Consider the following 11,874-nt stretch of genomic DNA (forward strand, 5'->3'; position numbering starts at 1 on the left):
GTACTACCCAACCGGCACTTTTGCTCTCGTCTTCTTCCCTGTTTTTTTTTTTTTTTTTTTTTTTTTGGGGCCTGAACGTTGACGAGAGATGATGCGTTACTGCCTTACTGACTTACTTTGCTTCTACGCATGGTTTCTCGCATCCACTTCTCCCCATTTTCGGCACGCACAATTTACGCATGCGCATAGCACACACACACATGTGGTGAGGTTACACGAACCACGCAGCAGACGCATTTGGGAGCCGTAGTTGCTAAGGGGACGCGCGCATCATAGTTGCAATCGAACAAGTTGGCTGAAACTTGCTGGGGTTCAAAGATCAAAGGCCGTCTGCCTACCCCATCCGCCGCTCGGGATTAGCACACTTGTAACGCAGATCGAACAGGTCTAAAACCACTTTCGACCGGACATCCAACAGGTGTGTCAACACACACACACACACGCGTCGGATTCGCCTAGACACAATACAGGAAGTGTAGAGCAATGCACACACCCTTTGAAGATACGAGCAGATGTGTCCCACAGAACATTACGTATACCCAGGCAATGGAGCACGCGCGCGCTTCAAAGAAAATCCGGTTCAAAGGACCAAAAAGCAAATTTTGATTGCTAGCAGAGATGTGCAATTTTGCAGTGGCGTGACGACCCACAGACAATCTCCTACACTCCTACAAAGGACCAAAGATGATGCGATACTGCTAAATGGAAAGATGTTACTACTTCTGCTAGTTACAAACAAGAACAGCAACAATCACAAAACAAAAAACCCAGATGAGCCACACGTACGTGCCTAAAATCTTTAAATCTCGTTTCGCACTAATGCACCAATACGTGTGTTGCACGTCCGTTTTTTGTAGTTGTTGTTGGGTCTCCTTATCTTCGTAGGGCGAGATCTTTGATGTGCAACAACGCTGCGGCTGCATCTAACATCGGCGGAACTTCTCACACAGCGCGGGCAGTCGGGAGATGTCGGGAGCATACAAAAATAAACCAAATTCCAGCTCCCACTGTGCGCCTGGGTATCTTCCATTGCGCGCGCGTTACGTGTGCATTTGGCCAAGTGGAATGGTCTGCCTTCACACTATTATCCCCCCTGGTTTAGCTGTCATCTTCGTCCAGTGGATGTTCCACAATCTCCAAATAATGTTTGCATTTCTGTTTGCATTCTAGCGTGCCGAGAGCCTCGTCTTTGACAACCTCTTGGTGACTCTCTCCCTTGGTTGGTCGTGTGATGTCACTCGGGTACACACACACACATTGGGGACACAACGGATGAGTTTGAACCTTGTTATCAGGTGGGCAGGTACTCCTCCTCTTGCATTGGAGTGGCTACTAAGCCGTCCCTCACGTGCAGTGGGCGTGCATCGTTGAGCCTCAGCAATTCTTCTTTGTGAGTCGAATCGCTTCAGCTGATTTCTGCGCCCCGGGGCGGCTCGCTCCTTAATAATATCATTTGTTAAGCCAGCCTCTCCTCGACCAAGTAGATGATCTATCCCCCTCCAACACTGCGGCGCAAGCGGAAACGCCAAACACACTAAGTTTAACACTATCGGACGATTGCTCAACTAGCCCCCGGGAGCAGCAAACCCCTTTTTTCCTCCCCCTGTGGACTAGTTTTGTCCATCGCTTGCAAAAACCATCTTAAAACACATACACACACACACACCTCCACAAACACACAGAGAAGAAAAGGGCGAATTCTCGCACCCATCTAGCGCTTGTTACTACGTGAGGTCTCCCCCCTAACCAAGGGCAGAGTGTTGTTGTAACACACCGTTTTCGCTAATCTTTTTTTTTTCTCTGCCACCCTTCCCAGCAAACACAGAAAGGATGGGTGGGGATGGAGGAGAAGAGAGGAGGAGCTCGTCTAATCTTATCTAATCGCTGCACCCCGAAGCAGCAGGGAATCTCGCAACAAATGCCCAGCAAATTTGCCCACGTCCATGCAAAAACACACACATTTATGTGGAGATAGGCGAAATCCCAGCACGTAGTCGTATGCAGTTTTTGTGTTGCATTGCTAGGCCGCGATATGGGGCATCGCACAACGCGCCCAACTAACAAGCCCTTCGTCTGCGCCAAGTCAGCGACGTGCAAGGAAAAGAGGATCTTTGGAGATGCCTTGGAGCAGTAGAGCGGGTAGTGCGACTGATACGCAGCATCAAGATTAGTGGTGGGAGCTCGGAACCGGTACTACCCGATTCCGATTCCGTGTTCGAAATCAATTCCGGAGCCAATTCCGATACTGGAATTGATTCCTATTCTAGAGCCGATTTCGGGGACGACTCCAAATTCCGATTTGGAGCTAGCCGGAATCGATTCTGAACTTATTTTATCCCATCACTTATCAAGATATCAATGATAGAGAGAGAGAGATAGAGAGAGAGAGAGAAAGAGAGAGAGAAAGAGAGAGAGAGAGATAAAGAGAGAGAAAGAGAGAGAGAAGATGAGGGATCTCTAGAAGAGAGCATCGGCATCTTCACAATCCACACATCCGGGGACTTCTTCCAGGCCCAGGCAATTAGGAACTTCAAGATATTGGGATCTTGGATTCTTCGATTCGTCACTCTCTCTCTCTCTCCCTCCATAAATGGTTGTCGGGGTGTCCGGCTACACTGCACCAGCAAATGCAAACAACCTTACCGCCCGCGGTAAGCCACACACACACACACACGCACGCCAGAGTTGCGAAAAGTTCTATTAATACGGAAAGAAGACCACCAGAGAGAGTGCCTCTGCGGGTCATTACCTAATATACGCATGCACGCACACACGTCCCCCAGTGCTGCATGCATCTCTTCCCACAAACCCTCAATCTTGCCCCCCAGAAATTGGGTCACACCATGAGCGCACGGTGTGACCACGCACCCGCGCACGCAATGACGCGAGGACATTTACATCTAATAATTTCGCGCAAAAACGCTTGCGTTTGCGAAATCACATTGCAATGATGGTGGGGAGGGGTAGGAGGGGATGGGGGAGAGATAGCGGAGCGAACGGACAGATGATTTGCAAACACGGGCGCGACTCCCCCCCTCCCCCCATTACCCTTTCCTTGCGCCCCAATCTCTCTGCAATGAGGAGCAGAATTTTTGCAAATCTATTTTGGGTCGCGAGTTTCTACGACCTGCGCTCATCAAACCCCTCCACACACCACTTGGGGGGTGTGGATGTGTGTCTCTGGGCGATCGCAGTGTGTGACACATTTCTCGGAGGTTTCCCGTGCCGGAGTATGCACGCCAACACACCTGTTTGTACTAAAAAAAAAGAAAGCAAGCTGCAGCTGTATGCTGACGCACAGGACGCACGGGATGATGGCTGGACGGTGACCAAGGTCGTGTGTACTGTATGTATTTTCACCGAACTCAAACGCTCCAGGAAGATGGGTTGTTGCTGTACGCGCATTTCCTGCAAAAACTTGGCCACTTCACAGCGCACACACACAAGCCTAAGCCTATGCTAGGTGCTCCACACACAAAGACGCGCTAATTGACACCATGTGTCTATCTCTCTCTCTCTTTCTTTGCACCACCAAAACCCAAGGATTCGGTGTGGCGTGCATTGAGGGAGGTTAACGAGAGGGACAGCGGAGGCCCGACGGTTGACACACACAACACACATGGGCCTCCCAAGATTTCTCGACTTGAAGGAGATGTTATTTTTATCGTTGTGCTAATAATTTTTCCGCGCGAACTTTTTGCAAAATGCCCCCCCCCCCCCAATTCCCCTCCAACACTAACACACCCCCAAGTCCACTTGTTTTCTAGCTCACTTGGACGTTTTCTAGCACATCTTGGGAGTCGACGCTGCGCTTCTTCGTTGCTTGACAGTAACAAAAAAAAACGGTGGAACTTTGTGCATCCAAATACAGGCGCACGCACAACAAGAAGAGCATTCCAGAGCATTCCTGCCAGGTGTTGTCGGAACTCTCCCCAGGCCAAGGCACCTCTACCTTTTGTACCCTACAACGAATCTTATGTACACAAATATCAACTTCAACAATCGATAGCGCAAGATCTCCTGGATCGAAATTCCTCCTCCCCCTCATCACTCTGGACATCTCCACTATCTCCCCCACCCCTCCCTTAACACAACTCTTGCGGTGGACAACAAAAACCGACCGCACAGTTCGACAGTTTTGGGGAGGTCCTCACATTTCCCGACGCTAAAATCCGCCCCACCGTCTTTCTTTCGCTCTCACACATACAGCTTGGTGCTCTCTCTCGCTTTCGGCTCCCGAAAATCCCCTTTTTGTTGAGATCCTGTGTGTGTGTGATTTTTTCTTCCTCCTGCGATTCTTCCTTCAGAACAGCCATCAAACGGGAGGAAAACACCCGAAAGAGCGAACTGACCAATCGGCGGAGCGTTTGTTGAGGACCGCAAACACGCACACATAACACAATCAAAACACACACACACACACGCAGGACGAGGTGGTTGGGTCACACGGGCGTTGGTTGGTTCTCTTTGTCCAAAAAAAGTAGTGCAACACCGAACAAAAAACAACGACCAAACACAATTAAAAAAAAAACATGGCCTAAATACCAACCACACACACACGCACACCGGAGAAAGGAAAACCTGCAGCAACAACAACAACAAACATCAACAAAGGTTCTGCTGCAGCGTTGCTGCAAAACCTTAAACGAAGGAAAAAATGCGCTACTTGCTGGCACACAACCTAACCTTCTCCCTTCGTAGCAAATCCATCCCACCCCCTCAGACACGCTCACAAACAAAGAGAGGGATAGAACCTAGGCGAGATAGCACGATAGCACACCGTGGAGCGCAGTGGAAGTACCACGCCGACGCACCAGGAGGAGGGATGGGGACATCCCGAAAGTTGCTGGACTTCGCCACCCGAACCACCAACACCTGGATGTCGATATCTTGGAGCCTTGAGTTTGTATCCTTGCCTCACTGTGTGAAGAAGCAGGAAGATGTTTAGAACTGTTGGATGATTTTGCAGTACACTTTTCCACCCTTCCCCCCCCTTCCCCCCGAAAAACCTTGGAAGCTCTGGGAAGTTTCCCGAAATCCAAAGTTCGTAGACACCTACGATGGATGTACCTTGGGCGCCTGATCCAATTCGGAACACGCATACATTGCCACTGGCGGAGGACTGGAATGGTCATCGTGGACTTTTACCGAAGCTCCCCCCCCCCCCCCATCGGTGAAATTCCTCCATCTTCCCCGCTGCGGTGTAAGAGTGCAGGTCCCGAAGACTACATCGTGAAATGAGTGCCCACAACACACACACATACACACAGCAAGTCATCCAGGATGATGCACTGCTCCCCCGGTAGGATGCACAAAATTCGGGAAAAGCGGCAAAGCGAGACAACTTGTCCGGTGAGGGGGGAGAAAGTGTGTGAGATACGGAGCGACAACGGAAACACGGGCTGCCTCCAAGTCGGTGGAAGGCTTTACCCCTCAGTAAACCTCAACCAGAGAGAAAGAACAGAAAAAAATGAAGGACACAGAGTCGCGCGCGGTGCTCTTGGGAGGGAAAATACAAAAGTTGGAAAACGGCAACAGCACAACGAAACCAAAACAACAACAACAACAAAAAAACCCGCACCGTAAGACCTCTCTTGTAAACGGTGAAAAGCTAGACAGAGATAGAGGCGGACTAGAGAGAGGGAAGAAAAAATGGCGGCCGACGCGGCCCTTTATCACACAGAAAGAGCCACCACCGCGAATGGAGGGCGGTAATGTGGGCCCATAGTGTGTGTGTGTGCGATTTAAGCCACGCCTCCATACATATTACACACACACACACACGTACATACACACACGCACACGAACCCATCGATAGACTTTTGCTAGAAGGCACGATCATCCTTGCCCTGCCCGCTAAAAGGAGCGACTGAGTAAAAAGAGAAAGTGGGAATTGGGGGAGCGATGGAGGCCGTCCAGAGGACCCGTGTCCATCTTGGATCAAAACACACACACACATACACACAGAAACACGAGAGAGTTGTCGTTGCGTATCCTTGCACGAATTTGCATTGTGTCCCACACACCCTTGGGAGGGCGCGCTTGGGGGGTGAGTGAGAAAATGCCGTCGGAAGAACCAGGATGCATGGTTGGTTTTGTGGGAGGACGTGGACCTAATGCAATGGAGAGCTATGTCTGTGTGTATGTGTGTGTGTGTGCAATGTACAGTGTCAGAGACAAGGCGAAGATCCTTGCATCCTTCTCGGCAAGGAGAGTGTGCACAAATCTGACAGCTAATATAGAGCTTTAGAGCCTTACCACACACACAGAAAAGTTTAAGAACTCTTCTCAGCTCCGTTTGACTTTGTTTATCACTCCCAACCCTCTAGAACGAAATTGACACACATACACACCAATAGCAAGGGATCAATGCTTCACCAATTCCGATGGACAAGCGAAGAAAGAGCTTCCCTCTTTCGTGTGACTCCTTTTTGGGCGATTCAACCACTTCAGAATAGAGGAGTCAAAGCTCAGAGCTGAGAGCTCTCTTCTTTCGAAACATAGTTGCTGCTGCGTAGGGCTTCCGGGAACTGAATCGAAAATCGGAACGTTCGGCAAGGAAAACTCATCCTCCACTTAAGCCTCTCTATGCCCAGAACATGGATAGTTGGTCAGTTTTTAGTTTGAATTCTTCCCTCCGTAAGTGAGTGATTGAGTGATGGGGAGTTCATTACAGAGGTGGAGTGCTTCTTCTTCTTCTATATAAGAATTTGGCGTAACCCTTCCCTACGTACCTCGCTGGCCTATATTTCAATTAATTTCATTTGATTTTTTAATTTCAATATGTCTGCCTCTCTGTGGTTGAATTATAGTTGCTTAAGACCAAGCGAGTCCTATCGGCACTAAGCCTAAATATCTATATATGGTGTTATTAAAGAATACACATATGCATATACAAGTATGTATATTACAGGCATTCGAGAGACTTTATTCAAATACAAAACGCAGCCGGATATAATCAAGTCCTTCAAACACTACAGGGAAGAACGATCCATTCTAGGCGAGAACTCACGACGGGCATGGCATGTCGCACGAGCTGACGACTGTACCACGGGACCGTCTCGGAGAGCAAAGCGAAAGAGGTATATTTAAACGCAAGCAGAGTGTAGCAAATGGCTGAAAGCTGTTCCTTAACACCCAAAACGAGAACAAAAACAGGAAAACGGCCCTCTTGGATCCTGCTAAAAATGAGCTAACTTACCTTAATCGAAGAATTTCGCCAAGCGGGCGTTACCCGTCCAGCACTCCATATATAACGGTCGGTTGATTGTGGGCAAAGCCGGACGCGCCGCGTACCAGCCTGGGGAGGGCGGTGGAGTGCGCGAGGGCTTGATGGTCGTGTGTGTCGTCGATCGGTCGCCGATGAGGAGAGGAGCGGGGAAGAAGGAGGAGGCTGCAAGGTGTCGCGTAGACGGCACGGCAAAAACACACACACGCACCGCGAACGAAGGGGGGGGGGGGTTGGTTTTGAGGAGGAAGAAGGTGGTGGGGTGGGTGGGCTGTGCGGGCGCTTAGATTCTTGATTGAACGCACACACACACGCACACACACGCACACACAATCACAGACACAGAGAAAGGGTGGAGGAGCAGGAGGAGCAGGAGGCTGATGCGCTGTTCCGCTTCGGGGTTGATTGTGTGTAGGTCGTAGTCTCTCTCTCTCTCTCACTCTGTCGGGTCGGGCGTGTGATTATGACTGAGGAGACTTCCGGAGGATATTAACACACACACACACACAAAGGGTGGCCACAACGAGGGGCAGGATGGCAAGAGGTTCAGTTTTTTTTGCTTTTTTTTTCAACGCCACAAAATTAAAACTTTATTACAAACGCACACACACACAAACACAGTTGTCCACTTGGGCTTGCTAGACGCACACACGCACGGGAACACGCACCCGGGAGGACACGGACGCGATCGCGGGAGGAGGTTGTTGTTGCGGGGGAGGAGGAGTTGCGTTTTTTTTAATCGATTTCCTCCTTTTTTGCTTTGATTGATTGAAGGATCCTGATACAGTTGGCAACACACTGCACAAGCACGGTTACTGTTCTGACACACACACACACACACAGCCGAAGTTGGAGGAGTTGATTCCGTTGAGATCCACCCGATCCTCCCGTGGACGCCGGGACCGTCGTGGGGAGAAGGGGGGGGGGGAGGGAGGCTTTGCTGCTATTCCTGGGGCGGTGGTGGTGGCGCTAGACTGGTTCCGATCAGACAGTGAACAACACTTTCTGCACACTGGCACACACACACACACACAATTTCCACTGTCCAAAAAGCGGCTGGAAGGTTTGGGCTGGGGGAGGTTCGTCGTCTGCTCGCAAGCAAAACAAAAACAAAACAAAACCAAACCAAACAACCGTTCGCACCCCGCGGGGAGGGAGGGGAGTGTGTGGATACGACGCGGGATGGTGTGCTGCTGGTACACACACACGCGCACACACACACACGCACGCACACGTTGGTGCTACCCGGAGGGACGATACACTTGCTTACGCGTCGCTGCAAAGGTTGACGATCTTGGCCCGGTGCGCGCGTGGACGGTGGCTACCATCTTCAAACATGGCCCCGTCCTTCACCTGCTGCTGCTGCTGCTGCTGCAGCTCTTACGCCAGCGAGCTGTTGCTCACGGCTGCTGCTGCCGCCACCACCACCGCCGCCGCCGCCTCCGCCACTAGCGACGCCAATGTGGTCTTCCTGGTCGTCGGCTTAGTGCTGGTGCTGCCGCCGCTCACACTGTTCGCGCTGGACACGGCAGACGATCGTGCAGCGGGCAGCCCACACATGTGCACGGAACCACGCGCACGCACGCAGAAGGTGTGCTGCTGCTGATCCTGAAGCGGTGATCTTCCTGCTTGAGTGTTTGTTGCTGCTGCCTGCGATTTGTGATTGATTCTGGTCGTCTGGGCTCGGTGCTGCCGTGTGTTTTTATTTGTATTATTTTGTAAAACACTCACACACACACACACACACACGCGTACGCACGCACACACACACACAATCTTGTTCTTGCTGTTTTCGTTTGCTTTTGCGCCTTCTTCTAAGCAGCAGCACCACCACGCGGCTAGCGCTTGGCAAAACACGCCAGGGACATGTGTTGTTGTTGTTGTTGCTGTCGTTGTGGTTGTTGTTGTGAGCGGGAAAGAGTGAGTAACATCAAAACCGTGTCACATACACGCACACACACACACACACACACACACACACTAGAAGCTTAAGATATCCTTGTGCTGTAAGGGGATTTGCGAGAGAGTGTGTGTGTGTGGAAAATGGTTGAAAATCGCACGCACGGAGAGACACGTCCTATATTACTTTTTTTGTTTTGTATAAGATTTGTTCTTCTTTTGCTTCTTCTCCTTTACTTCCTGCAAACAGAGAGACAGAGAAAAAAAAGAGGAAAATAATAGAAAATTAATATTGAAAATTGAAAATTCCGGTTCCTCGCTTAGTGTTCTTTTCTAAATAGAAATTAAACAAAGTCTTTCTTCACCAAGTTTGAACACAACGCAAAATTCGTGGCTTCTTCTGACAAACTCCCAAAAAACCCCGTCGCCTTCAGCTGCACACACGATCGTTCAAGACAACACTGATGGCCGCGTGGAGTTGCGATTTCCTTCTTATATTCGCCCGAAGACACACACACGGGCGCGGAGGATGACTGTTGCACCAAAAAACAAAAAAAAAAAAGCCCAACAATCTACACACTTAATTCTAGGGGCTGGGAGGGCGCAATAGAACAACAGAATTCCTGTGTTTTCTTCGGGAATGTGTCTTTTTTTGTACATTATGCCCATCACCAGGCAGCGAACCTTTCGTTCTTTTACTTAAGAATTTTGCAGAACGAAGGAAAAAAAACAGTATGACCCACATACAGGACAGCCAGATGATAAGAAGAAGAAGAAGCGGGGTGGTGTGTGGACAAAATGTTTTCCAATTAAAAATGTGCACTGCTGAGATGGTCTGATTGTCAAAAAAGACTGTTCCGGTGAAAAAAAAAAAAGGCCACAGCGGCTGCCTGGCCGCCGGGTTACAAGGAACCTCTGCCGGCTAGGCTTGTGTGTGTGCCGCAACGCAAGACAAAACGAGCCAAAAAAATGTAAAAAAAAAATACAATAAATCTTTTTTTTCCCCGGAAAAGTCATTCGCGCCCCAACAAGTGACGAACGTGCAGTGACACAAAAGGAAAATTTTCCGCGAACCGACCCGTGTGCGTTTCAGGTGCGTTGCGATGCGTGCACAACAGCAGGAAAAACACACACACACACACAGGCACAAACACACGATCAAGTTGTTTGTCGGGACGATCGAAACACGGTTGTGGCAGAAAAATTGGCCGTTGACCACAAACATGCAAATAAAAAATAAATCATAAAATCTTTGACACATAAAACTTTGAGCATTTGTTTGATGGTGTTTTTTTGGTGCGCTGCTATTAAATGCTCCTGCTGGCCCGTGCGCGATTGTGCATTGTTTTTTTTTTTAAATTACGAATCAATCGAAGTGCATTGTCCTTGGTGACGGCGGCGGCAGTTTTTTTTTTTTCAATTGCTTGCTGAGGGAGCGTGTTTTTGGCGGTTGATTGTTTGATACGTCCGTTGCACTTCTGCAGTGTCTCTTTTTTTGTTTGTTTGCTAATCTTTACACTGGACTAATTGAAACACTTTTATAACCATTAAAAAAAACCCCACAATGCGGATAAGAATAAATAGCAACAGTTTATTTGAAATTTGCTGGCTCCGTGTGTGTGTGTGCGTTCAATTGATTGCAATGTTTGTGAATTTTGATGGCACAACGAAAAATAATTACTAATTAAAACACAAAAAATGCATCCGTGCAATTGAGAGGACACCAGTCACAGGACCGCCGCACCGTTCGATTCGTTGTAACAACACTCTACACACACACAGCACAACATCCTTGTGGTCGCTACCAGGGGGCAGAGGACGAAGAGGACCCTCCCCAAGACGACGACCCACCCACCAACGCTGATTGTGTGTGTTTTTTTTCTGATTTTTTGCTTGCAGCTCCTGCAGTAGTGGTGATGGTGGCGGTTTGATTGCAAAACTATCGAAGCGACTTTGATGCGCTGCAAATGTTATCCTTTGTAAGACAAAAAACACACACACACACAGTCAGAGATGTCAGCGAACAGTTTTAGTGATTGCACTTCCGGTGCACCAACGTGTTACGATTGCGTCACGGAATGCTTTATTACAGCAAAATAGATTTTAATTTTTTTTACAAAACTGCACTCTAACAAAAAAACGCTTTAACTTCACACTGCCGGTGGCGGGTGGTTATGGTGTGGAAAACAACGGACATTTTGCTGGGAATTTTTGTTTGTTTTTTTTTTTTTGAAACACAAATTGCAACGGTTTTTCCCGGTGTGACAAATTTTTCGCATTTGTGCCGCGACACACAACACACACACACACACACAAACAATCACACGCACGCACGCACGACGGCTTGCTGTGAGGGGGAGTGGGGGACGACGGGCTGGACGGGATGGAATACGTACGGTTTTGTTGGCCTGCTGGCTCGCAACTGTGTTTCCCGAGCGGCCCCCAGACTGCTGAACGGAGTAAAATGCGTGTGTGGCGCTGCGTCCGCTGCTGGTGGCGTTTCTATTGTGACTGTTCTTTCCGTTAGCGCGTTGCCTGCCCGAACTACACTGATCCGGTGCGAAAACCTCGCGCGCGCGCTCGCCCATGTGTGTGTGTGTGTGTGTGCGAGACGCAACCGCAGCGCGCACCGAGCAAAAGCGTCGAGCGAAACCGAAACCGTACCGAAGCCGTAGGCGGCAGGAGAGAGCGAGAAAGAGTGAGGGAGAGTGCGGTTGGTAGAAGCATGAGCCCGCCGCCGCACACGC

At 49.5% G+C, this 11,874-nt stretch overlaps 1 protein-coding gene across 2 annotated transcripts in view; it reads right to left on the minus strand.

Annotated features, from left to right (window-relative positions):
• The window catches only part of LOC120905489 (mucin-19), a 161,462-nt gene extending 149,802 nt beyond the window's left edge, over positions 1 to 11,660 (minus strand). For both annotated transcript variants that reach the window (XM_040316314.1, XM_040316313.1), the window contains exons 1-2: positions 11,524 to 11,660; positions 7,202 to 9,367 (exon numbers count right to left, since the gene is read on the minus strand). The gene's annotated coding sequence lies outside the window, so the exon portion shown is untranslated. The remainder of the gene's footprint in view (positions 1 to 7,201; positions 9,368 to 11,523) is intronic.
• Between the last annotated feature and the right edge of the window lie 214 nt (positions 11,661 to 11,874).

Source organism: Anopheles arabiensis, chromosome X, assembly GCF_016920715.1.
Source record: "Anopheles arabiensis isolate DONGOLA chromosome X, AaraD3, whole genome shotgun sequence".
NCBI classification, from domain to species: Eukaryota; Metazoa; Arthropoda; class Insecta; order Diptera; family Culicidae; genus Anopheles; species Anopheles arabiensis.